The 27,744-nt window shown below is 44.9% G+C and overlaps 1 protein-coding gene across 4 annotated transcripts in view; it reads right to left on the reverse strand.

Moving 5' to 3' along the window:
* The window catches only part of EVA1A (eva-1 homolog A, regulator of programmed cell death), a 199,366-nt gene that overhangs the window by 41,810 nt on the left and 129,812 nt on the right, over positions 1 to 27,744 (reverse strand). For 2 of the 4 annotated variants that reach the window (XM_064411761.1, XM_064411760.1), the window contains exon 1: positions 22,097 to 22,338. The exons of the other annotated variants lie outside the window; for them this stretch is intronic. The gene's annotated coding sequence lies outside the window, so the exon portion shown is untranslated. Of the gene's footprint in view, positions 1 to 22,096; positions 22,339 to 27,744 lie in introns of those variants that run through there. 4 annotated transcript variants of the gene reach the window in all.

Here is a 27,744-nt window from a genome sequence, read left to right on the forward strand (position 1 = left end):
AGCCCTGAGCCCCAAGGGCACAGGGCAGAGCCTTGTTGTGAAGAAGCTTCACCACCACATGGGTGGATTTGATTTTGGCAGCGGCAGCCCCAGTGAGGAAGGGCAGCATCCCTGACAGCAGCCACGATGGTCCACAGTGCTGGTCTTCTCTCAGGAGCATCAGTAATGAGAGCCTGGCCACCCTGGTCATCCCATCTAGGTAAATATGAGGAACTGTTCCTTGCTTCAGACATCAGCCACACAACCACTGGGTGCCTCCAGTGGGCCTTGATCAGGGAGGCAGAAAAATTGCTGGCAGCATGGAATTTGGCTCCTGCAGCCTTCAAGATGGGACTGGGAGAATGGGTGTGTGGTCCTGATTCCTGACTCATGGACACAAGCACCTGAGAGCTCGTGTGGGTCAGGATTTACACCTCTCCTGGCCTCAGTCCTGCATTCAGCACCTCTGTGGGGCACCGAGGGCTGACACCAAGCTTTTCAGGGACAGTGAGTGGGACCTGTACATTGTTCTCACAGACAGGTACAGCCTTCCCCACTGCAAGCACTACAAGAGGAAATGAGTTAAACCATGTCCACATTCTCTCCAACCTCCTTACAGAAGGTTTCTAGCTGGAGGAGTTTTCCTAGCAAGAATCCAAAAGCATCCTGAGGAAAGAGGAACTACAGCTCCTACAGCCCCGTCATGCTCTCAGGACTGTATCATGCTTTCACTGGCCCCCACTACAGTGTTTTTATGGGTTTCTTGCTTTCCTTTCTGGTCTTTTTCATGGTCCCCCAGAGTTTCAATCAAAGTTGCATTCCTCTGCTTCTTGTCCCCCCCAGCCCCTTGCATTCCTGGAAGGAAAGCAAGGACAGACGGAGCTGCCTGGCTGTAAAAAGCTGTTCTTACATGAAAGCAGTGCTTTCCAATAAAAGTTAAACAGTCTGGCTGCACTGCCTGTGCTCTGCTTCCCTGCTTTAGGGCACATCTGCAAAGATAGAACAACCTCAGATGGGTGACATAAATAATACAGAATCATTCCTAATAATCAAGCAACAGCAGCCTTGCCAAAAAAGTAGCCAATACACCCAATCCAACTACTGCACATTTATAAATATGTTGATCTCCAGAGCCCCCCTTCCCCCAGAGTTGATGACTGAGCCAATCCCAAGCTTGATTTTTTTTTTTTTTTTCAGTTGGGTTGTTTACTGCCAAATTCCAAAATAAAGCTAAGCAAAACACATACACACAGAAAAAAATCAGTTTTCAAATGTGATTTATGAAGTGTCTCTAAGTAAGTGCATGCATCACACATAAAAACACCCAGGGCTGGGGTTCCAGCTGCACGGGAAGAGTGGCAGCAGGAACTCTCACTGCATAATAAACTACCTGAGCAAGCCCTTTGCTTTGCCTCTGAAGCCTGGGGACAGATCTTCAGGGAGAGGCATAACTGCAGCACTTCATTACCTTCCTTCAAGCTGTGAAATTATGCCTTTTTTGTTTCATTCTGAAAACTCCCTTTTAAACAAGAAAGGCAACTATTAGTCAGTTCACACTACACCATTCCTGCATGTCCAAATAGTTTAACATCCCTAACTTTAAGCCTTTACCAGCGTCTCTTCTGTCATAGAAGAGAAAGGCTGCCTAATTTTATTTTAAAGGAGGAAAAGCACATTAATCTTCAGCCCATCTTTGCTTAACAACAGTGCTGTGTACTCTGTCCCAAAGCACTGTCCAAGATACTCTCACAGCTATTGGCAGAGCAGAGGCTCTTATATCACTCTTGTAAACTCAATATGTAAGCCACTTACAAAAGTGGCTGAAAAACAGCCATGGGCTGCAAAACAGGGTTTTCAGCAAGGACAGAGGTCATTTGCTGCAACTTGCATGCTCTGAGTGGCCAAATTGAGCAAAACATTATGAGGCCCCTGACACACCCTGGGGTAGTTCCTGGTCCAACAAGGGTGTTGTGGCAAAGTGTTGGAGACCTGCAGCTCTTGCTCCATGCTCTGTGCTTTACCCTAACTCCTGCTCTCCTCCCCAGGCCTGTGGAAGTTCAGATATTTTTATCCATTTGCCATGAGTGAAGGAATGTCTTTTCCAAAGTTACCTCATTCCTAAGGGCAGCTCTGCCAAGACAAACAGGTCCTAAGTGTGATTGCTCCAGCTGCAGCCAGGGGAGAGAGCTCACACACAGTAATGTGCATGCTCAAGTCCTAAGTACTTGGAATTATTAGTATTTATGGTGCATGAAATTACATTCCTCGCTTCCTCACCTGGCCACACAGATAGGAGGGGGAGGCAATTTCAGATCCTTCCTGCCCTTACATGGCTGAGCTCTTCTGAAAGGAAAGGGGCAGCCCTGAGAGCCCCAAGACAGATGAACAGTGGGATTTATCATGGGATGCTCTTTGGACTGGGGCTTTTTCAGGAATGCATGCCAAAAGGAAAGCCAGAGGCCAATAGCAACTTAATTTCTCACCTGGGGAACTCTGTTCTACCCCAGGCTTGTTTGGTTAATCACACACTCACTTCCATATGCCTTTATTCTCATCTCATTAGGGCCATCCCAAAAGCATACAGCAATTAACACCCTCCAGAGCAAAGGGACCAAGAACTCAGTGAAAAACCCCTATGGAAAACTATTGTGCCTCAAACACTAACTAATTAATTCTCAAAAACACCATCAATGTTTTAAAACCAGCATAGCATTTACTTCTCACAAGTGAGAAAGCTGAACCATGGAACTCAATTTACTTGCCCGTGGTCATCTGTGTCAGAGTAAAAAGGCAGCAAAGCTGCTTCCTCACTCTGCCCACACTACCTGTGTGATCAGAGGCTGAGAACAGGACTTCTCTGCTTCTGAGGGCTTTCAGCAAACCCGTTCAAAGTGTTCAGACACAGCTTTACCTGCAGATACCACATAATGAGATGGCAACTGCTTGGAATTCTGGGCTTATGCACTCCAGCTGTGCCAGGTGGGCAGATTTAGATATTAAAAACTCCAGCTACCTACCACTTTATCTGTTTTTAAAAAATTATCTAGCCCCATCCCCAGAAATATAAGAACAGCTAGCTCAGTGCACAGAGTGATAGTTCTCATGTTATCCACCACTAGCAGGAGATACCTGTTCCATTGATATGCAGTCCCTCCCTTTATCCATTTTGGACACTGCATCAGAATCACCAAGAGACTTCAGCCACAGCCTCAGAGCTGCTCTGCACTGCCCACGTTGTTGCACTGTGAGCATTTGCTGGCTTTTCATTAATAAAAATTGTAATACGGGTGATGATGGGCAAAGAGACAATAACATCCCTCCCCTAGCAGGGACACGAGTTGCTTATGGTGGGTCTCGTGCACAACATTTATCACCCTCTCAGCAGTGACAAACTCAGGAACAACAATAACAACAACAGCCAAAAGGCTGAATCCCTTCCCAGGGAGTTCTTGTCTGTAAAATCCTCCTTATGAAAGACAGATGTGAACCTGCCAGTCCAGTCAGATGCAGAAAACCCTGGTAAATGCAGGAATGAACATTCTCACACACAGAATTGGCAAGGAATAACAGGGAGATTCAAACAATGAAAGAAGTAAATCATTTCAATGTGACAGGCTGGATTTGAGAACAATTTCAGGCCATGGACGTAGAAATCAAAGACCATCATCTCAGGCAATCCCAAAGGAAAACAATCCTTTCCTTTCCCCAGAAAGTAAAGTTAGAAGTGAAGGTGAAGCAAATTGAGACTGAGGAAGGGAATGATCCCGATCCAGCAAGGCACATTGCAATAATCAAAACACACACGTTACCGTGATATAATTTAAAGCAGAGATCAAATTCTACAAAGCAAGGAAAAGAAAAAAATAGTAAAGGAATTCTATGAGCAACAGGAAACCTCAGCACTGACAGGGCTTTGCTGAGCATTACACAAACCATATAGCACAAACTGCACCTGAGAGGACCTTTCCTATTGCACAAGTATTCAAACTCCCTGCCAGACTATGAGTGTGATTTTGTTCTGCTTCTTATTAGCCAGGATCAAGGTCCAGCATCTAATGAAGGCTCTAAGTCTCTCTAACCAGAAGGAATAAGAGAGATGCCAGCTGAATTTCCTGGATTAAGACAAAACAACAGGAAAGCTTGGGAGGTCTGAGTCTTATCTTGGACTCCTGGCAGCAAAGTGGGAGAGCACCACATCTGCTTTCCACATCAAAGATAATGCCAAGCCCCCTTTAGGGTGATGTGAACAGCACCTTCCCAAACTAAAAAATCACCATTGTTCAGAAATCCTGAGCACCCAGGTAAAACCAGGGATGTGAAAAGTGGCAGCTCAGCCAAGCTCAGCCCATTGCTGGACATCACAGCACGGACACACCAACCCTGTGGATCACTCACCCACGGGAGAAAACTCCCCACTCATAGAATTCCTGTTCAGGTGGTGACCTGAAAAGCCTGAAAAATGCACCAGGATGGAGAAGTTCAGTCCCAAAGCAATGGTGTCTTCTTCCACCAAATGTCCCATTCCTGCTTACCAGCACTCCAAAGACAGGAGATACTCGTATTAATTCTGTCTCCATGTCTTGTATTCTTTTTACACAATTTGAAACCATGTCCCAATTCTCCCCTCAAACAGATTATTAGTTTAATTATTTTCTTGTTTTTTCATTAATGTTGAAGTGTTCCCAAACTTTCTAATCAAAATAATAGCAATTAATTTAGAAATCTTGATTTGTAGGTGACTAAAGTCCATTCACACTTCTCTGACCTGCAAGCCAATCACCTTTGACTTCACAATACATTTTGCAAATCTGTAGCACATATCTGGAGGGATATTGTGATTAAGAAAGCAGAAAATATGTACAGCATTTTTGCTATTCTTCTGCCACCTCAAAATCATTTTGGAGTTACATGGCATTTCTACACTTGCCTTCTTTGCACCAATTTTTCACGTCTGGGGATGTAACACTACTTCAGTCTTCCAGTTGTTTTTCTCCCCAGAAAGATGACAAATCTTTTTTGCAAGCTGCAGGGATGTCCTCACAAGTTTCTAATCACAAGGGTTTCTGCTGTGGGTCACTGCAAGTGACAATTTGAGCTATGCAAGTCCTGTCCCAACACAAGACCAGCTGCAGCTGCTTGGGACATGGCCACAGCTCAGCAGAGCACAACCACCCTGTGCCTTCCCGGGAAAAGCAAGAGGGAGTGTCATTTGTGCAGCATGTGAAACATTAGGTAAAGCTGGGGGATTTACAGGTGAGGAAGAGATGGTGATTCCAGCACCATCAGCTTGGCCATCAGTGCAATACTGACTCCTGCAATGACCCCCACAGCTCTTCCTTAATGCTCTCTTCCTTCTTTAACTCCTATAAATTCCCTGGTGACACAAAAAATCCAGGAGTTGGCTTGCTGAAACAATAGAGGCTCTTAGTGCAAATTGCCTTTTTCCAGGTTTGTTGGTTTTTGGGTGGTTTTTTTGTTTGTTTTGGTTTGTTTTTCTTTTTTTAATAAGGATGGTAAAACACTGGCACAGGTTGCCCAGAAAGGTCGTAGATGCTCCATCCCCAGAAGATTTCAAGGTCAGGTTGGACAGGACTCTGAGCAACCTGGTCTAGCAGAAGATGTCTCTGCTTATTGCAGACAGCTTGGACATCATGACCTTTAAGTTCCCTTTCAATCCAAACAATCCTATAATTCTATGACTCTGTTCCAAAAAAATACCTGCTCTCTCCCCTCCACCCAGGGGTGTCCCACACACCTGCAGGCTGCCATAGCTAAGAGGAAAGCACAGGCACCTTGATATAATTTCTCCCTTTTCATATTTCTTGTTCACCTGCTCCCAGCTTCCCATATTGATCACTGTGAAATCACGTTACATATTTGAAAATATATATCAACTGTCTGACATTTGAAAAATCTATTTACAGCGCTTTTCTTCCCATTACCTTGTTTACTTTACAACTTTGATTTTATTGAAATGCCATTTTGGAAAATTGATTTCACTTGAATTGCAAATAAAAATGGGCTTTCTTGGAGAAAATTAAATATATATTTCATATGCAACAGACAGGAAAATCTCTCTGAGTCACTCTTGCATAGAGAAATAATTGGCCTATTTAAGAGGGTTGTGTAATGTTGTGTAATTCAGGAGACTGAGGGCTAAATGCTGTTGTGCTGGGAAAATTGGGGGTTTAAAACCTGCTCACAGTCCAGCATCATCAGACACATTTATTCAGTTTGTGTTTCCACTTGTCAGTGTCCCAACAAGGAAAATCTCTGCAGCAAAACTTGGCATTTGACTCATTTTGTTCTCTACTGCATCTATCACCAGCTCTGCAGCTCTCTCTATAAAGCTTTTAGTAAAAGGTGGGTGAGCAGGACTGGGGAAGATATGTGACATTGGCTCCTTCTGTGCATAAACAATTTGCCAGTAACATTTTGTCCATGAGATGTTTGAAAAATGGCACAGCTGACAGGGCTATGCAAACAGAGCAGCTCAGGCTGGGGCCAGGAACTCTATTTGCTGCTTAATCTCTTCTTCTAAGCAATAGTGTTAAACAAAAAAAAACAAAAAAAAAAAAAAAAAACACAACCAAAAAACAAAAGAAAAAAAAAAAACACAAAAAAAACAACATTTTGTCAGAGACTAGCTTCTTTGTCTTTACTGGGAAAATGTATTAGTAGAGTTTGGTGATAGAGTTGTAAATCAAGTTAAGTAAAGCAACTCCTGTATTTGAGGAGGAAGAAAAAAGTGTCATTACAAAGGATGTGCTCATTGTAGGGCTGTGAACAGCCACTAGAGATGGATCCACCTTTCTACCAGAGGGAACTCCAAAAATCCTCTGTGACATCATCCAGGTGCTTTCCCACCCCAAATGGAGGCTTATTGGGAGCTAAACCCTGTGTGTCAATCCTTGCCCTACCACAGGGGAAAGTGTCCATGCATTCAAAGACCTTTGCAAGCCCTTCATATATTGAGCATTCCCATGCAGATTTTTGCTTAGAAAAAAAAAAAAACAAACATCCATGAGAAGTGTTACACAAAGATTCAGACCTTGGAAACCTAAAGGGAAGAATTTCAGACTCAGGAGAGTCTTCTACATCAAAGAAAATGGGACAATTGGAAATGCAGAAGCAACCCAAACTTGCCATAAAGGGGTCTCTGCAACTTGCTGCAAAGCTGACAGACATCTGCATTCCCTCATGCTCCTCCTGTCTAAACAACAAAATAAATCAATAGCTGTAGTCATCTGTGTCCTGAAAGAGCAGTCACATCATGTGGCAAATGTTCCCCAAGGTGAAACTGGCCCTGGAGAGCCCAAAAGGGCACAACTTCACCCCTTGGGCTGAAGAACCAGCAGCCCCTTTCCGTCCCACAAGCAGAGCTGATCTGTGGGGTGCCACGCTGTGGTGACAGAACAACTTCAGGGGAGCCAACCTGCTCCTAGGCAGCTCAGCAGAGCTCCACTCAGCTGCAGGGGAGGCTCCCAGGGTGGGATGGCATGTGCTAGGACAGCATAGCCCTGCAGGACCTCATGGATTTACATCTGGCCCCTACAGCAGGTGGGCTGGAGCTAACGCCTCCAGCCAAATCTCCAGCTCAATGTCTTATTAATGCAAATCCCTACATAACCCTCCTAACTCGCTGTGGCAGGTGCCATTTGCTGCTCACAAGAGAGGCAACAGAAGCTTCTGGGTAGGAGGGTCCCCTAGATACAAAACTTGGTGATAATGAGTGATGTCTGACTGCTTTGAAAGAATATATATTACCAACCAGCCAAACACCAAGAGGAGGAAAATTCTAAAATTTTTGAATCAGTTATTAATCGTAGAATCATTTAGGTTGGAAAAGACCTCTAAGATCATCAAGTACAACCATTAAACCCAGCACTGCCAAGCTCACCACTAAATCAGTCCCTAAGTGACACATCTACACATTTTTGAACACTTCCAGGGAGTAATTCCATCTCTTCTCTGGGCCGTCTGTTCCAATGCCTGACCACACTTTTAGTGAAGAGACTTTCCCTCATATTCAACCTAAACCTTACCTAGTGCAACCTGAGGCCATTTCCTCATTTTCTGGGAGAAGAGACTGACTCCACCTGTCTACAACCTCATTTCAGTGGGCAGATGAAGTCACCACTTAACTTAGCAAGAGCTACCAGAAAGACATGCAAGACAATTTCCCTTTTAACTTTCCTATAGCAAACAATGTCCAATAGCCGAAGTTGCCTTTGAAGTGACAGACAGGATGTACACATGAATCTCAGTGTATACAACAGGAGGATCAGGGGACAGGTAGCCTACACTGTAGATCCTTGCTTTGACAGGGCTGTCATTGCACTGCTTGCATTGCCTCCTAATCCATCTGCAGGAAACCTTCAAACACAAAAAGTTATTAAATCCAGAAACAATAAATTATCTACAAGGAAAAGGGAGAAGCAGCAGCTCCTTTAATCTCCCAATAAAGAAGCAAAGGAAGTTGCATCATCCCCAGATGGGAGACCAGTGTGGCTGGCCAGGCAGACAGGGATCACTGCTTTGGCATCAGTGACACTGCTTGCACAGACACAGACAGACAGACAGCTCTAGAGGACAGGGCTGAAGGGAATGCCTAGACCCAGCTCCCTCCTGGCTATCTAAGAGTCGTGACACAATCTTTGTATCTGGTTACTCTTTCTCAAATACAGCACATCAATTCCCCAGCCCTATTGCATGGGGGGAGTGAACTTTGCTGCTCATTTCTGCTCTCAAACAACGTGGGAAAGACAAGTTGTAGTTCTCTTTGACCAAGTGTAAAACCGACTACAAAGTGAAACCTAGCTCAAAAACTACACTTGTCTTAATTTTCAGAGGAATGTAAAAAGAAATGAGAAACAGATTCTGACTAGGGGGGTTTTTTTAGCACTACAATTTTTAATTTTTTTTTTGTGATCCATTATCTCGTCGGTAGCAACACAGTTTATTTTCTGGCCTCCTTCCACAAGCTCTCTGGGTCAGATAGAGGTATTTGTTTTAATGTAATAAATATGGTTGTTAACCAAAAAGAGGCAGATGTTTATCCACAGAATGTTCCCTACACGTTCTCAATCCCCTTTCACTGAGATTATTTCTTGTCTAAATAAAGTGCATTTAAAAACCTGTCTGAAGTAACTATTCCAGAGGCCAAATATTACTGTTCCTTAGTGGAGAACCATATCTTGTGGACTTCATTCCTTCTGGTCATGCTCCTCACTGTTTACACCTCCCCAGAGGAGAATAAGTGTTGATAAATTAGAGAAGCACCATTTCAGACTTGGTCTCAGAATCACAGAATCACAGAATGAGTTGGGCTGTAAGGGACCACAGTGATACATCTGGTCCAACCTCCCTGCTCAGGCAGGGTCATCCCAGAGCACAGGGAACAGGATTGTGTCCATATGGGTCTGGAATATCTCCAGTGAGGGAGGCTTCACATCCTCTCTGGACAATCTGTTCTAATGTTTGGTTACTGCACAGAAAAGTTCTTCCTCACATTCAGGAGTGAAACTCCCTGGGCATCAGTTTCTGCTTCTTGCCCTATTGCTTGTCACCACCAAGCAGAGCTTGACTCCATCCTCTGACACCCTCCCTTCATATACTTATATGCACTTATAAGTCTTTCCTTCTTAGTGCCAGGTAAGAGGTTTTTCTATGTCTCAGCCCCTCTGAAGACTTAATACATGGAGGCCCTTACACCATTAGCCTTGACCCAGTTGTAGTGACTGTCCAAAAAAACAAAAAAGGAAAAAAAAAGAGCAGAAATCCACAAGAAGCCAGGTTCACAGCTAAGTGAAGGCAGATTAATCTGCCATTGCCTGAGACCAAGCTCACAGCCAGTTACTACAGACCCACCAAGAAGCAGCAACTATTTCTTGTCTGAGTCCTTCAAAGCCCTGATATTCCATCTGCTTCTGCTCCATCAGTCATGCAAACTGAGCTTTGTGCTCACTGGGGACCATCCCACAGCTCTGACAGCTGAGATGTTGCTGCTCACTCATACAAGATCCAGTTAAAGGCAGCAGTTCCTCACCTTACCTAAACTGGTCTTTCCCAAGCATCTGATGGAAAGCTGGGTGCAAGATGAAAGCCAAAGGTATATCTAACCTCAGAGAAGCAGAACAGACATCAAAAGCACTGACAGGGAACTCCAGATTTCAGCAGGGACTTCAGCACCTACCTATCAGCCTGAGTGACTCAACCAGGAAGAAGCTGACTCAAAGAACCACAGAAGGGGGCAAAAACATTTTAATATAGAGGCAGGCACATCTATCAGCTAAAAGAAAAACCTCCCTCTCTGTTGGGATTTGCCTTGGTAAACACAAGTCAACCAAATCACCCGGCCAACCTTCATCCCACATCCAGCCGACACTCAGAGCCAGTCCCCTCTGCTCTCTCCAGCAGGACGCTCTGCAGCTCCCCTCCTCTGAAGTTTGCTTACATTACTGCCTCCCTTTGCTGACATTGGCAGCTTTCTCAAGCCTTTGCATAACTATTTTTTCTTGGATATACTTAATCTATCTTATTTTTATCCCATCTGTGAGAAAGAGCGGCTGCAGCGCAAACCGATCTGCTCTGGCAGCCCTGCAGATCCCATGGCCCCCTCGCCAGGCTGCTGTAATGATTTCTGTTTATCTGGTGCTGCTCTTGGGCACTCACCCATGTCCTGTCCCAAATGCACCAGGAATGTGAAAGTCCTCCTAAAGGCCTCTTTCAAGGTGAATTAACCGAGCCTCATGCATACAATATTGCTGAGCGTGGACTTTCAGACTTTTCTTTTTCCATATAAAGTTTTAAATGGGTTTAGACTGAAAATCTTCCTGAGGGATCTCATGTGTTCTGCACACACAGGTCCTGAAAATGAAGTTGAATGGACTCCCTGGGAGAATCTACTACAGCTCAGGGGGTTCCCAGCAAGATACAGGGACCACTAATGTTACATGTGCTGCTTCAGAGGGGAACAGGGCCAAGGGGAGAGACAGCAACAGCTTTACCCAGGTCAGCTGCTGGCAGTGGTGGAAATACCACTGCCAAGGATGGTACCACTTGAAAAGTAGAGATGGGATGCCTGTTGTGGTTGCCATGGGATTTAAGTCAAGCTAAGTCTGTCGCTGCTGTTATCCAGGAAGATGGGCTGAATGGTCTCGCTAGTTCTTTTTGAGTTTTTACTTAGGTACTTAAGCAGTTGGGTTTGCCTACTTCGTGAGACGGTGTCTAGAAGGATGTGAGATGGTGGCTAGTGATGAAAGCTACACCCTGCACCATGCTGGCTTGCCAAGTGCTGGAAAATTCTCCAGGATGCAAGGAATCATACAACCATTTAAGCTGGAAGAGACCTCCAAGATCAAGTCCAGCCTTTAACCCAGCACTGCCAAGCCCACCACTAAACCATGTCCCTCAGAGCCACACCTACATGTTAAATCTCTCCAGGGATGGTGACCCCCCCCCTCATTGCCCTGGGCAGCCTGATCCAAAGATTGACAATCCTCTCTTTGAAGAAATACTTCCTAATATCCAATCTAAACTGCCCTTTGTCAACTTGATGCCTTTTCCCCTTGTTGCCTCACTTGTTTCCTGGGAGAAGAGATTGAACCCCATGTGGCTCTAACCTCCTGTCAGGGAGTTGTTAAGAGCCAGGAAAGTGAGGCTGTTTCTCTCCTTCTGCCACCCAAGGTAGCACTGAATTGGTATAAGCCTGCATGAGCAATATGTCATTGTCACAGTGAGATCTGCAAAACCACTTCAAGCAACTGTTCAGAAATCCATTTGAGTTTCTAGGTCCAAACATTTGTAAATCTATTCCCACCAGCTGGGAATACATGAGTCAGTGACTATCTGACAAATCTTCAGTTATACAGGAAGGCATAAAGACACCATCCTTTTTTAAATCAATATTTTTAATCAAAATTTCCTGAAGTAAATGAGCAAAACAAAGATTTTTATAAAAGAACCTAACTAAGTACTTAACTCTCCCTTCCACTGTCCCCACTTCTGAATGAAGGAGCAGGACACAAAATAGTCTTTTTATTAACAAGGACTGACAGGTCAAATTATACTCTTATATCACTTCACCACCTTATTTTAAAATATCCATATCCCATCTTGCACAACATTAGAAAATTATTTTTAATTATACACAATTTGGTAAACTTTGAATATTTACCTCTTTATTTTTATTTCCCCCGTTTTCTTCACTAGCTCACTGACCAGCTTAGAAATGTACAGAAACTTTATTTGTTTGCAGAATGCTTCAGACTTGGGGATTAATTAATTCAAATGAATGGAGTACGTGGAGTTCTTAGGGAGAGGGATGTAATTACTGCATTTGAAGTTCTCCAAGAAGAATGTTAAAGTGGCAGTTTTGTGGAGTTAATGTCTTTTCCTGCTGCTCATTGTGGCTGGAGGCATCCTCCTGTCTTTCCTGACTAGGATCCATCTACTCCTTACTGAAATGCAGGAGATGTCTCCTGTGAGACTGGGTGGGGAAGAAGCTGTGGTCCACAAATGAAGGAGGGAAACACAAAAGACCTGGAATGCTAATTTTCCTAAGGATTTCGCTTAATCAAATTATCACCAAACTGCAAGCCATTTCTAACCACTAATTACTCACCGCCTGGAAACTATTTTGAACAAATGTAAATGTACAAAATTTGGTTGATGATAGCCTTGAAATGTACATCCTGGGAAGCCTGTGAACTTTAACAACTGTGGAGAAACAAAAGCAGAGTTTCTTTTCATGACTTTGATCCTGTTCTAGGGGCAATACACAGGCACACATAATGGATCTTTCCTTCCTCTCTGTTTTCTTGCCAAGGATGGTCTTTGGAAACAACACTGTAGCTGCTCCATACCATTTATCCTCCAGAATGTATCAAATATTGTTTAAGTAAATGCATGCTAGAACTTTTCTACACTGCCTCCTGATAAACTGCAGCCATGAAGAGCCTACATTTAAACTGAAGGGGCCTAAAAAAGCTGAACTGAAGTCAAACAGAACAATTCCATCTCATCCTGCAGTACCAGACCCTGCATGATGATGTAACAGATCAAATACTGAGAAGAACTAATGACTGACCAGAGGTGTTTCCCCACAAACACTGACTTCTTCTCCTCCTCCTTTGAACCTCACAGGATTGACGTGTCACTGTGTATTGCACCACAGAAGTGCCACAGCTGAATCAAAGGGCCAGGCATGGACCAAGGGGAAACAACCCCTCAGATACCCTCGAGTAGTCTATGGCCCAATGAAAACACAAAGGTAGAACTAACTCCCTTAAAAGCCATGTAGATTTTATTTTAAGTTTTCCCATACTGAGTTTTTAATCTGAGTGTCCTTATGGCCCTCTGCAGATTGAAATCGTCAGGTTGTTTTCTGTAGACCAAAGTTCAAACCCTTGTGGAGGTTCACATTTTCCATGTAGCCATTTAGTCCCTACAGTCTCCATCACAAAATTTCTGCTTGAAAGCAAGACCCAAAGCTCAGGATTTCAGTGAAAGAGAGGATGAGAGTACAGATGCAACTTCTCAGCTGCCTACCTTGCAACCAGGCCTCGAAATTATAATTGCCCAGAAATAAAGTTTATGCAGATTCAGAAGATAAGCAGGACAAAACTGTGACACAGGCAACCTGCATCCAGTAAAGCAAAAGCAAATACAGATGGAACCACAGATTTTTCTTCCTGAGCTTCTGTTTGGAATCTGCTTTTTCTTCCAGGGTCAACAAAACCTCCAGTTTCAAACTTTTGCATATATGCTCTAAGAATCAGCAAGCTGTGAGGTCTTGCTGCAGACAGCACATGTTTTCTCAAGCAACATATGAAACAAAAAGTCATGGAGGTTTTTCCACCCTTTCCTCCTTATTAACACTAGCAATCGCATAGAGCTTTTCAGTTTTCAGGGTACCACAACAAAAAGGAATGAAACCTCTGACAGATGGCTTTGAGGAAGCACCCCCATTTTGCAATTGGATAAGGTGACCTTCCTCATGTCATAGATGTTGGACTGGGGGAGGTCACAGGCTTCCTTGCTTTTCCATCTGCACTTGGTCTCCTCCTCAGGTCCACAGTGGTCCTGTGTGGCACATTGGGTCCCAAGAGGCCACTGAGACAGGGATATAATTTAGGGTGCTTGTGTCAAGCTGTGCTTTTTTGAAATAACTGTAGGCTGTCCAGGAAACATGAAAAGTCAACATAGAGCTTTTGTTTCCACTTCACAAGCTTGCTTCCCTTTAGTAGGTGGTTTTCCTCATATCTTTGCCTGCATTCCTGTATTTCACAAAAAATACCTTCCTTCCTCCCTAGGTCAAGTTTTCTTTTGCTGGTTGCTGTAGGCTTTCACTGCATCTCTGAGCTGATTCACATTATGTGATCTCTGCCATGAGGGGAAAGAATCAGAGGTCAAGAAAGCTCTAGTGGTTTTTATGTAGCAGTGAGTTCTGTAGCAATGAACATTTCTGTTACACACATCTCTCATAAGATTTGTGCTTGAGTATTAGAACAGGTTGCCAAGGGAATTGGTGGGATTCGCCAGCCCCTGGAAGTATTCAGAAAGGGTGTAGATGTGGCACTAAGGGACATGGATAAGTGGTGAACACAGTGGTGTTGGGCTAATGATTGGACTCAGTGAAACTAGAGGTCTTTTCCAACTCTGTGTTTCCATGATTCTGTGATTTTAGTCCAAGCCTACTGGTAGCCACCAGATAAGACTCAAGAACCTGCATGTGTCAAGTGCCTGAACCACTGGAACACTCAATGTCTTCAGACACAGGTACTTCAACCTTCCTAAAATTTTCCTCCAACATCCATTGTGGCCACCAGACATCAGCACTTTGTCCTAAACACCTGTCTCAGAGGGTGAGACAATCATTTAGTTATTCATCTCCCCACAAAAGTTTGCAACACATACTCACTTCAGAGTTGGGAACCTATTTGTCTGATTCTGGAGTCAATACCATTTACACTTGCTTTAAGGACATTTTATACAGTCAGGAGGGGGTGAAAGCAGCTTAATGTACCTGAAAATTGGTCACACAAAAATCTCCACCTATCCTGTAACTGCTATTGTCACAAAAAATGGGAACAGCAAATGTTTCAGAGAACAAACCATACTGGTTCAGGGCAAATGGGTGCAGAGACTTTATCATTGTTGCAGTGCCAAGAAAATGAACAAATTTGCCCCCTGGGTTGAAGCTAAAGAACAAAATTCTTGAGCCCTGCCTAAAATCACATGGGTCTGTTTGGCTCGACTGATGTTGTTCCATGGTGATTCACAAGCATTGCTGTGTGATGCTTGGCAGCCAGCTGCACAGTCAAAGCTGTGCAGAGAGCAAACAAGGGCCCTGGTGCTTTTTTTTTTTTTTGCAAGAAAGCTCCTGCCTCATAGACAACTCTACAAAACTACAGGCAAGGTCCGGACAAAATCAGCAAGTATTTAGTGATGTTGGAAAATAAAGCCAGATTACATGGCCTGATAGCTGTATGATCTCCTTCTAACATGCATCATTTCTCTTGGTAACAGCAGGCAGTGCCTCACACACTGCTTTACAAATAATGATTAAGGTCAAGGATACTTCCCCAGATTGTGGTCTGCCTTTTGCACCTGCAAAACCTGAGTTATGGAAAGTTGACTTGAGGCCACATTTAATAAAAGCCTTACCCACATGTCACAATAGTGAACTTGCAGCCATCCCACCCAGCAGCATCACCTGGAGCACCTATTTTAAGCATTGAGGCACTCAGCAGAGTCAGAAGAAGTCAGGAGCACTCAATTTCTGAGGAGTGTCTCAGAACCTGTACTGTACATGTAGGGTCCAAGGAGACAGGGTGTCTGGGAAGGGCAATTAGGTGTTCCCTCATGTGTCCAGTGAGGAGCTGGTAAGAGCCAGCAGCTGGAAATGCCAGGGATGCATCTGAACAGGCACCTGCCTCCTGGCTTGCTCCGCTCAGAAGCTCCTGGCTGACACTGCACAGAAGCATTTCCTAAATATCAGCTGGAATTTCTCACAAGTGGTGCATGAGATATTCACCACCTGGCACAGCATCCTCCTGAAGGACAGGTGATGCAGACCCATGCAGGGAAGAACAGCCTGAAGGTGGATGTTGACTTAAATATGGCCAAGGTGTACTTCTGTCTGTCTGGGAAGAGTTTGTGCTGCACTGTTGCTGTCCTTCCGTGAAACTCATGTTTTGAAGCAGTTTGTCAGGAAGCATTAGCATGCCTGGCAGTTTTGCCTAGCTTGGACATCTTCAAATAAGGAAACTTATTTGTTTCATTGAAGGGAATGAAGGGAATTCCCAATTTTGCATGTTTAAACAGTAAGACTGAAAGCTATTTAGAATCCTGCTGACCGTATCTCAGATCTTGCAGGCTCAGTGCTGTTCAAGCCTCCTTAGCAGGCTGAAGAGCACCCTTCTGACTTCTGAATTGCAGCAGAGGAAGAAAACACAGAGATCTCCAAGAAAAAAAGGGAGGCCTTCAAGAAAAAAAAAGGACTGGCCACTGGCAGTTGATCATTCTGTTTCCACCTCCTGCCTGTGGGAGAGAGGTAAGGGATCTTCCCTACACTTTGGCCACATCTTTACCCCTTCATTCCTGTGCACACCTGGCACCACACACTGCTGTGACATTCATGGCTCCCAGGAGAGCTTTTTGTACTTGCTGGGCAATCCAAATCTACTAAATACACATTAATCTAATTGTAACTATTGTATCAAGCAGAGGAAAAGAATTAAGAGACTTCAGCTTACCATGTGCCAACTATTCTAAAAATCAGATCATTGTGGATAATAAACAGTGAGAAACAACAAAACAGGAGTCAGAGGAATTGGAGTCTTTAATGGTCACTGATGTAGTAAATCAGCACTGCAGTTTAACACAGACAAATGTAGTGTAAAGTAATATATCTGAGGGAAAGGACTGGACTTGAAATCGCATATTTAAATGTGACATTCATGCAGTACACTAGCCAGGAAAATGAGGCTGATTTCATTAAAGAAAAATAAATCTCTGAAGACTATGCAGTCCATGGATACATTAATAAAAAAGAAGGGGAAAAAAGTAGTCCAAGCATTAGGCTATGTCAGAGGGGAATCAAAGTGACTAGTAAAATAAAAGGAGCACAAGATAGATTTTATTAAGTTAGTGAAGTAAGTCTGGATGGGCAACTCCAAAAGACTATCTTACAGGTAGTGTGAGAAGTACCCATGAGGATTACAGGTCAGCTGCTGTCTCCATCCCCTTAGCTCTGGGTCTAATGACCAAGAAGAAAACTCATATTTAGTTAGTAAGCTCCCAGGATATATTTAAGATAGCACCTGCATTTTTAAATTATGGCAATTTCAGATGATCTCAGCTTTTCACTGCACCAGCCCCTATGGAAACAACCCCAACTTCAAGGACAGGCAAAGGGAAGAGAGCAGGGATTAGTGGTCTTTCCATTGCCAGTGGTCAGTGAAGGAGGAGAACTCTGGGAATCGTGGTCACAGAGGAAATCAGAGGCCAGATCTGTGTTCTCTTCATAACCACAGAACACTTCTGAGAACTCTCCCAGGTGCAGGTACACAGACATATTCACTCCAGAGAAAACCAGCCTCTGCTGGTGTGGGAGGGGACAGACTGCCCTGTGTTCCTAAGGTGAAGAGCAAACTAACTCTGGCCAAGGACACTGGAGGGAAAGTCCTTGTTTTTAGGAAAGCCATGATTCTGCACGAGTGCAAATGGCCTGTGATGCACTCAGAGACCCAGTGAATTGCTGGGAACTTCCACAGGAAGATGAGGTCCACACAGCTTGAGCTGTGATTTCCACCAGTGGCTCTGTGGAAATCAGGTATCTCAGAGTGAGCACCACAATGCTGACTTTCCTCAGAAGCCACATTTATTCTCAGCAGAGAAAGAAAACCTCTCACAGTTGCCAGATTAAGCTGATCAAGAACTAACAAGAACTGGAGGAGCAACAGGAGTGGCCTCCTCCACTCTTGCCTCCAGAGAAAAATCTGGCTTTTATTACAAAATTCCAGCCTGGAGCTTCCTCCCACAGGATAGACCAAGGAGGCCCAGACTTGTATGAATTAACCAAAAATAACACTTCCAGGGAGGGAGAGGATGATTGAGGGAATTGCTGATGGGATACAGAGGCCTCTCACCTCCTTCTCACCAGTTCAGGTACAGAAGTCAGGAGGAAGGAGAGAAAGCCTCTGACTTTGAGAAGCTTGTTGCCTTTAGCTGATTTCCTGGGAAGCAAGTGACTGCCACAACCACCACCATGTCATGTAGCCCCAAGCCAGTGGACAGAAGAACAAAAACTGTCCTTCTCATCTCCACAATAATCCATTTTAAAGAGCTGTGGGTTGCATGTGGCAAGGCTCAGATTGACAGTGAGCTCCAGACTCCACCAGCAAATATTTTTAAAAATAGCCAAAGCAAACAGGATTCTGTTTTGGGAGGGAAGGAGCCAGGCACCCTTTTGGCTGTGTTTGGCCAGCAGCAGGGATATGGTCAGGTTAATCCTGACCATCTCCACTACACATCCTCATTGCTATGGCAATGTCCCATAAACAGAGCAGGGATCAGCAGCTCCCTGGAGCAAGGAGGCAGCAGTGTCCTCAGGTAGTGGCACTGCATTAGAAGAAGGAAAACAAGAAATTTGTGCAGGCGAGCTGAAGACTCACTAGAGCGTGTAAATGTTACCTAAATTTGTGCATCAGCATTTAAATACCACGAGAACTGGAGCTGGAGCTGAGCAAGAGCAAAGCAGATAAACACAGAGTGTCTGATCCAGTTGGGGGAGATGGGGAAGCACAGGGAGCTGGGAAGCACCCACAAACTGGGCCAAGGCTACCCCAAATGCTGCTGCTGTTCCCCAGGAGAAGCTGTGAGAAACTGAAGCAGATGGCAGCCAACATGCTGGTGGGAAGCAGCACAGAATCCTCAAAGCAGCCTCGGGCAGGACAGGGAGCACCACACCAAGCTCAAGCACTGAAGCACGAAAAAGCAGCTCAGAGAAAAGGACCACCAGCACCAGAAGAAGCCACCAGTAACGAGAGATCTCTCCTGGGTGTCTCAGTGGCCATCGTGGGTTTGTGGAGCTGCAGAGGGGTCTGGCTCAGGGACAAGAAGTCCAGACCCAATGTTAAAAAGCAGGTTTGTTTGCCCTGCCCTTGTGAAAGATGAGAAAGGGGGAAGGGAAGCATGTGCCCAGCCCACCTTCTTGCAGAGTCCTCACACCCTGTGGCCTCGTGGAACACTGGTTCCCCCACTGCAGTGGAGTGGCTGCTGAGGGAGGCTTTACTCAAGGTAGTACTTTGGTGAGGTAATCTAAGACAACAGGATTAAACTGAAAGAGACAATTTATGTTGTGCAACAGGAAATATTTCCAGACAGTAAAGTCTGTTGGGCTCCAGAGCACTTTCCCAAGGTAAGCAGCAGAACTGGAATGGCCATCCCTTGGCTCGGCTGTCAAGGCTACACGAGCACTGTGTGGTGTGGAGAGCACGCTCACACAAGGAGAGAGGCAGGACAGGCACCCCGGGTTTGCTGCTGTTACAGCAGTTCAGTGTAAAAACAGGGACCCAGCATTTGCTCATGCACAGAACAAATTTCTATTGACAGAAGAAAAAGCTGAGATGTAGAGCAAGTAAGAAAGAAGAAGAAAAAAAAGCCAGAAAAGTCTTGGTATTTCAGACCCTTCAGTTCCCATCATGATCTCACTCTGAGTGGGTTTCTCTTGTTTTGCTTTCTCCTTTGCAAGTATCAGGAAAAAAGCAAATATTAAGGGATTGATTCTTACCTGCCTTCCACTGCTGTAAATCAAGAATAACATCACTGAAATCAGCAGGGTGATCTCAGCTTAAAATGAAGTGGGTTCAAATTTAAATCCAAAAAATTTAAGGATGAAATTATGTTCACCTCCCAACTAGCACATAGGTAAAGTTTTGGGATAGCTTAGAAACCCACTCCCAAAAACTGCACTGGAGACAGAGGTTCATCTCTCAACAGCTGTATATATAGGTGGATTTCCAAAGGACTGGAGGTCCTATCTCCCTTTCCAGCACCCAAAGCAGCCCCTGAAGCTCAGCTAGCCCCTAAGCCATCTTGCACAGGCAATGATTCCATTCACCTCAGAGCTGACTTGCCTGTTGAACCCCTGTGACAATGCCAGTCTGTCACCCCATTTCCCTTCACATCCAGAATACAGAGCACAGCTCCAGGTAAATGCTGTTTCTCAGGCTCCCAGGAGGCGCTGAGAGCAACTCCTGCTACAGTTTCTCTCCTCCCTCTGTTACATGAGCTCATGACTCAATTTTGGCTATGTATGTCTCCGCTAGTAAACTAACCCCTGCCAGAGCCCATTCTTCAGCCCTGAAGGCAATTGGCACAGCCTGATGCCTACATATTATTAAACTCTCTTACACTCTGAAACAAGGTGACTACATCCAAAGTGCCTTTGGAGTGTCCTGGCCCTTCCTGAACTCCAGCAACACCCAGAAGTTGTCTCAGATCAAGCTGTGTGTGGCAGCACAGACCCTCGAGACCAGCTCACCAGTACATGTATAAGCCTGCTGTGAGAATACTGAAAGTGAACACTTTTTGTTAAATCCTCCAGTAGCACAACACTTAGAAAGAGTCTGGGAGACTGGAAGACCCAAAAAAGGATTTCCTACTCAACTTGATTAAAAAAAAAATGCCTTTCATGGAAGAACTGTGAAAGAAACTTTGAGCTTTTACCTAGAAACTGGCTCCAGGCAAAGCTGTCAGTAAATGTCTCCTGGGTCCCCTACTGCTTATGGCAGCAAGACAAGGGGTGCCAAGGCTGGACAGGGAGCTTGAACTTTCCCCAGCCATGGCAGGAGATGTGCCTTGGCTGGGGGCAGGGGAGAGGACTGAAGTGCTCAGGGTGAGCCCAAAGCTCCTTTCCTACATGCCCATTTTGTACCTCTTTCCACCACTTTCTCATTAGGGAAGGGCACAGAGAGAACTCTACTGCCAAACCAGCATAAAATAAGAGGGAGCTGAGGAAGCACCATGAAACAAGCAGTGACTGGGAGGTAAACACACCATACACAATGCCTGGGGATCATTTCTCCTGGGGCCAACTCCAAGGCTTTTATTGCCCCACTTACAATTAGCTGGTAAATATTGTACATATAATTGACCTTTCTAAATGCTGCTGTGTAGCTGGAGGTGTTGGGAGCTAATCCTGCCTGTGAAGACCCGGGGTTGTGCAGCACCAACTCTGTCTGCCGGTGTGTAATGCTCTGCAAGCTTTTTTCCCTCGTTCACTGACACATTGAGATTTACTGCCCTGTGTCAGTGAGTTCAAGAAAGCCTTTTAACTCTGGAAGCTCCGGGAACCGGCTCCAGCACATGCTTCAGGATTTATCCGTCAGTTTGTTACGCCTTGTTTGTCCAAGAAACAGTCAAGACTGAACGAGTCAGGAATGACAGAAATAGTACATGAAGTCACAGTTGCTCCACTTTAAAGCACAAGCATTTGTGTCGTTTTCCTACCAAATATACATGTGTTCAGCGAGCAAATAAGGCAATGGCAGAGGAAAGGCAACACAGGCAGGATTTTACAGATGCCAGCTGAGTTGTGCCCGCTCCTCCAAGCGAGGGTAACACAGATTTCCACATGTATCAGCTCTTTCTGCTCAGAAAAGCAATCCCCGGGACTGGACGCACTCACAAACCCCGTGAATGCTGCCGCAAGCCAGCCCTGGGAAAAACCTGCGAGCACTAAACTGAAGCTGAAAGACAAACACGCAAGAGAAAAGGCTGAGCAGCCGCTGCTCTTTGCCTCACCTCCGCCCGCTGCCTGCCCGGCTTCTGTGCATCCCCGTGCCGCTCTGCCCCTCTGTTAAACCCCTGTTAAAGCCCTTTTTCCGTCACTCACATCAAGCCACCAGCACAGCAGCACCAATGCCAGCCCTCGCAGCTGAGCTGTCCTGCGGAGTGAGACGCTCACGGGGCTCCTGTCCCCTCCCTGTCCCCCTGCAGCCCCTCGCCCACCCAAACACCCAGCACGGGCATCCCCGGCCGCCTCGCTGCCCACGGCCCGCACGGACAGAAGTTTGCTCTGGAGGGAGAAGGACGGGTTTGCTCTCACCGCCTCAGGTTCCCAGCAGCCTGGGACGCACAGCGAGCTGCACAGCGGAGAGAAGAAAGTTCTTCCAGCGTTCGCTCCTGGCAGCGGGCTGGGAGCTGAGCCCGTGGGGACAGCAGGAGCAGGAATGCGGCTTGACAGGCGGGAGCGTGAGGTGTGCCCGGCGCTGTCACATCCTCCCCGAAGCCGCCGGCCGGGAGGGCGGGCGCCCTGCGCGTCTGCGGGAGGGCTGGAGCGCGGAGCGAGCGCCGGGGAGGGCAGCAACAGGAAATGACACAGAAACTTCGCCAGGCTCCAATCCAAACTTGGCCCCTGACATGAAAGAGAGGGGAGGCAACTGGGGGCGGCTGGGGGGGGGGGAAGAGAAAATTTTCCCCCTCATTAACCAGCGTAAAAATCTGCTGACTGGAAAAAAAAAATCACTGTGACAACTTTTATGAAAGCAAGGAATGAAGGGGGTAGGGGCGGGATTCCCATCCGAGTTTATTTACTTGAGCAGGAGTGGTGCGATGGTGTTAGACACTAAGAGCAAAATGCCATTTTCAGCAGTTTCCTGGCTTTTCTAAGCTCTCGGATGCTCCAGCCTGTGCCTGAGGGCAGCAGGCAGGAGCGAGGTCCCCCCTGCATGCTGCTGCCTCTGGACCCCCGGCACGACTGCCCGGGGCTGCAGGAGCCGCTCCGAAATGCAGCACTGCCCGCAGCTCCCGGGGCTGCAGGAGTCACTCCGAAATGCAGCACTGCCTGCAGCTCCCGGGGCACAGGGGACGCGCCGGGGCTGTGCCCAGCCGGGAGAGGGGCACACGGCCCCGCACGCCTCGGGGACAGGACAAGTGGCGGCCCAGGCACCCGTGAGACGTGCCAGAAGCAGAAAACCACACTGAGTGCGTGGTCAAACCTTTGCTTGGATGGATGCAAGAAACTGCCTTTATTGAACAAAGCTGCATGGATACTTCAGAATCATACAATCATAAAGTCACTAAGGTTGAAAAAGACCTCAAACATCACCAAGTCCAACTAGCAACAACATGCTCACCTCTAAACCATATCCCCGGCTATCACATCTACACATTTTGGGAACACTTCCAAGGATGATGACTCCACCATGTCCCTGAGCAACCTGTTCCAGTACTTGACCAGCCTTCCAGGGAAGAAATTTTTCCTGATACCCAATCCAATGGGTTTTCTAATAGCATCATTCCTAATCTATTTAGATTATTTTCCTAATATCCACTCTAACCTTCCAGCAAGGCAAACCCTCTGAACACCTCTCTACATGCTGGGTGCACTACTGAACTTGGTTGCAGTTTTTAAAGCATCCTTTAAGCCTAAAATGTGTCCTTCTCAGGCCAGATCTAGCCTGACTCGGTTCTCTGCAAATCCCACCTGCCCTTGCAGTAGGCAGAGCCATAAACTCTTTGATAGGAGCCGTGGGACTTTCTAAGGGGTCCTCATCTTCATGATTTTGTTCCCACACCACTGCTAAAAGGTGGATGAGATGCCCACACAATCAGGTCACTGTAGATTGAACAGAAGGTCAAATGTTGTTTGGAAGAAGTTGTATCACTCCTCATCCTACTGAAAGATGTCCTAACAGATATAATAAACCACAGGGATAGTTGGAACCCAGGTCTAAGCTCAGATTTAACTCTTTCCTGGAAAGCAAATATAAACATAGACATTCTGCCTACAAATATGAAAGTGGTGAAAGGTTTTTTTCCTAAAACTTGACCTTTCTCAGTCTAAGGATGGCCTCACTGAGACTTCTCCATTTACCAATCAGTTTTATAAGAATATAATATTCCCACTAAAACAAGAATTTTAAAATATTCCTATTTAATAGAAATATTTTAAGGCCAGGTGAGATCACTCATTTGATAATTTCCATCACCTGGCCTGATCACCTGTATAGCTGAAGCCACAGAATGGTGTCCAAAAGCAACACCTGAATCATTACAAATTATGGCACATCATGTAAGGACACACCCCACAACCCCTCCCCCCCAGATCAGAGGCTTTCAGGGAAGGATAATCCACCCCAGATAAGTTATTTCAGTGGCTATCACCCTGTCAAGAAGAAGGGCTGCCTTTTTGATCTGCATTTGTCTGACCTCACTCTCCTCCCTCAACCCTGGCCACCACTCATCAGTCTCTCCAGGAAGCTGCAGATGAGGCACAGACAGAGAAGGCTGCCGCCCACCAAGGTACAGCCCATCCTCAGTTTACCCCCAGAACAGCAGGAATATTTCAAGCCTAGGCATAGCTGGGGACCCTCCAATATTTTGGTTGAAAGCAGCCAAGCCATGCAGCTCTGAGTGGAAACTGGAGCCTGCTGCTCCCTCTCCATGCAAGCTCAGCTTTACAAAACCACAGACAAGTCATCTCATAACCTTGTCCTGAATAAATAAAAATAACTGAGCTTTTTTAGTCTCTCACGGTAAGGCAGATTTATGGACAAACCACAAACTGTGCCTGTCACTCTTTCAAGATCCATTTCCATTCCATTAAAGTTCTTTTTCAAATGTGCCTACCAGACCTGGACGTGGTATTACCTCACCTATACTGTAAATTTTTAACAGACTTGGACTCCTATCCAGTTGCTCCAGCAGATGCATCCCTCTCTTTGCTGTGCCTTTGTGAATGCGGTAGCGACCTAACAAGCTGAACTGGGGATTTATTGTTATAGTATCATTTTACTCCAAACTTCAACCTTAAACACAAAACACTTTCAGATTTGGCATTTATACAGTGTTCAACATATGCTTTGATCCAAACAAGGGCTTTGACCTGCCTAACCTTTGATGTATTTTTTTCTCTCCTGTGAATGACTTGAGCACAATCGTACGGTATCGGTTGTCACTTCCCTAATGAGAGGTTATTTTCAATTAATCAAAGAAATATAAACAGAGCCTTGTATCAAGTTTAAATAAGCTCAGAATAGTTCTGCCCCTAAAACAGATGTCTAAAGCTGTGTGTCCTTTCAGATCAGAGCTAGTGCACTGTCAAGAAGAGATCTTGCAGATCTGTTTGCTCAACCAGCTCAAAAAACCAAGTATCAGCTCCAAATCCTGACACAGTCCAGTGTGGCCCATTGAAGTCAGTGAATTGGGCAGCCCATAATGCAGATTAGGGTAACCAGGCCAAAATCAGATTTGTGAGGTCTTTACAGATTAGAGAGAACAGCAGAAGGGAATTAGACAGCACCACATTATTTCAAAGTAAGTCTAGCCCTGCATCAAGCCCAGCACACCATGGCTGCTTCCCCATGGTTCTGATGGTGAAGAGATCAAATAATAAAATGACAAGAGGAAGAGATTAACTAAACAGGGTCAGGGCTTTGGTCCCAGGGCCATCAGGCAAAGCCTCATGCACAGTGAGGGCTAAATGCCCTTAACCTCTAAAAAAGAATGGCCCCATGCAGACTTCTGTTGGGAACAGTCCGAGTCTTGCTACTGGTCAAGTTATGCCAGAGAGCTGGCATTCCACCTTGGGATAAACAGGGACCATGATAACATTTAACACCATAAAAGTTTTCAAGTGGCAGGGCCCTAGTCTGTTGAATTAACTTAACCAATAAACTAAATATAGCTAATTTCAGAATGATAAGTTACCCAGAAGACCCACAAGACCTTTTCTTCATCCTGAAGCCTTGGGTAAATACAGGTTTGCCCTGTGAGTCTCAGACTTTTCCACATAACTTGAACATTCTTATTTCTTTTACTTCAGACACTGGTTTTTTGTCTGTAAGCTCTCCAAGGTAAGGAGCACATCTATTCCTTGAGCTTGGTCCTTGCTTGTCATTCAAAAAACCAGTGTTTTAACCAGTGGGGTGGGATGTATCTGCACTGTGCTTTGCCAGCTCAAGGGTAGATCTGAGCTAAATATGTGTACTGGTCCTCTCTAGTTTATAGAGACTGCCCTTGTGGAGGATAATTTATGTTATCCAAACACAGTTTAACACAGGTGAGATGAATCCCCTCTGTGTCTACTCAAAATACCTAATTTTCTGTGTCTACCAAGGGGGTAAAAAATAAAATATGTGTTTACCTGTCAGAGCAAAACACAGATTATTTCATATCTATAAAATAAATATTATAATAGTATTGTCACAACTTTTGATGTCAGAAACAAGTCATCTTGTGTAGTCTCTAAATGAGGTAAACTCTGTTAGGCCATTAGGTTTTCGTGCATTTACCACTGGAGCCCAAGATGCTGTGTGGCACTAAAGTACATCTGAGCAGGGATCCACTCTGGGTTACACAGTGTCAAGGGAGGGGGAAAGCCACCATGTATTCTATTAACTGACTGTCCTGAGAGTAATAAATGACTTTTCAAAGGGAATTAATCTGGAAGAGCTTCCTGTACTTGTTTTTGATGTACATATACATATATACAATTAAATATCTCTGCACTAGGTGCCATTTTCTCTTGCTAAAAATACTCACTATAATCAGTCAGCTTTTCTGAAAGTGTGTTCTGATAACCTGAGCTCATTCACAAATAGCACCTGCAGCAGCATTCAGTAGGGGAACACATTTGAGAGTATTCACTCTCGGCAACTTGTTTCCTTGAAAATGAGCATCACTTATCCATTTCTACCTAGAAATAAGAGCAGAGAAGGGAAATGGCTTGTTGCAAATGGACAGGTTTTGTCTGTTTATTTGTGGGGATGTGCAGCATGCAGATTGAGAGTCTAGGGTGAAATAGCACACTTACACATTTGGTTGCTATATAAAGGGAATTTATAAGGGTTTTCTTTTACTTGTTTGTCTTTACTCATCTTGCTTTTATTTACTTTTTATTTTTTTTCAGTCCAAATGGCATCATGGTCTCTGGTGGAAGCCAGTGGGACCTGTGGCTGAAGGACCTGCCCAACCCTGGATAAGGATAGAGGAGGGGAACCAATATTTTTTTATCCTTTTGGCACATCTATAACTAAAACCACAACATGAACCATGTGCCAAAATACTGGCTTTATTAACTATACTCTCACCTGAGGAAATTATTTCTGTTTGAAAGAGTACCTTAAACTTCTTACAGCAGCAAGATTAAGGTGTGGTGAATTCAAACAGAAGGAATAGTCTTCTATAATTTTTTTCCTTCAGTACCTTAATTTCATTCTGGATTGTCTGAATCCACAAGAAAAATTATAATGCCTCAGAGATGTATTATTTTCTGGCTTTTTCAGTTTTCATATGTTAACATTATATGATCTGATATTTTATAAAAAAATTTTTGAATAATTTCCATGCATATCTACTCCTCCCCATGCTATTTTTGGCATTTATGAAGCCAGCTACATAAACTTCAGGGGCAAATGACCTTTAAAAACTAATGAAGATCTGTAACATTTATGTAACATAACATCCTATGTATTTTACAAAACAAGAAAAGCTAGTTTCTTCTTCTGCCCTCTCCCTGCTCCCCCCTACCCCCAAACAGATAGGAATTGTTTCTCTCAAGTCTGTCTCTCTCAGAAAAATCTGACCTACAAAAGGCTTTCTCATAACTCAGCAGACTAGTTTAGTCCTCGTATGGATTTATCATTAACCACACAAGCACATGTTGTCCATTTTGCCCAACCTAATGAATGTGCTATAAATAAAATAACTCTAAAAGCAGGTTTCACCATTCTTATCCAAGCTGTTGCTGCA

The sequence above is a fragment of the Passer domesticus genome, chromosome 3 (genome assembly GCF_036417665.1).
Source record: "Passer domesticus isolate bPasDom1 chromosome 3, bPasDom1.hap1, whole genome shotgun sequence".
NCBI lineage: Eukaryota > Metazoa > Chordata > Aves > Passeriformes > Passeridae > Passer > Passer domesticus.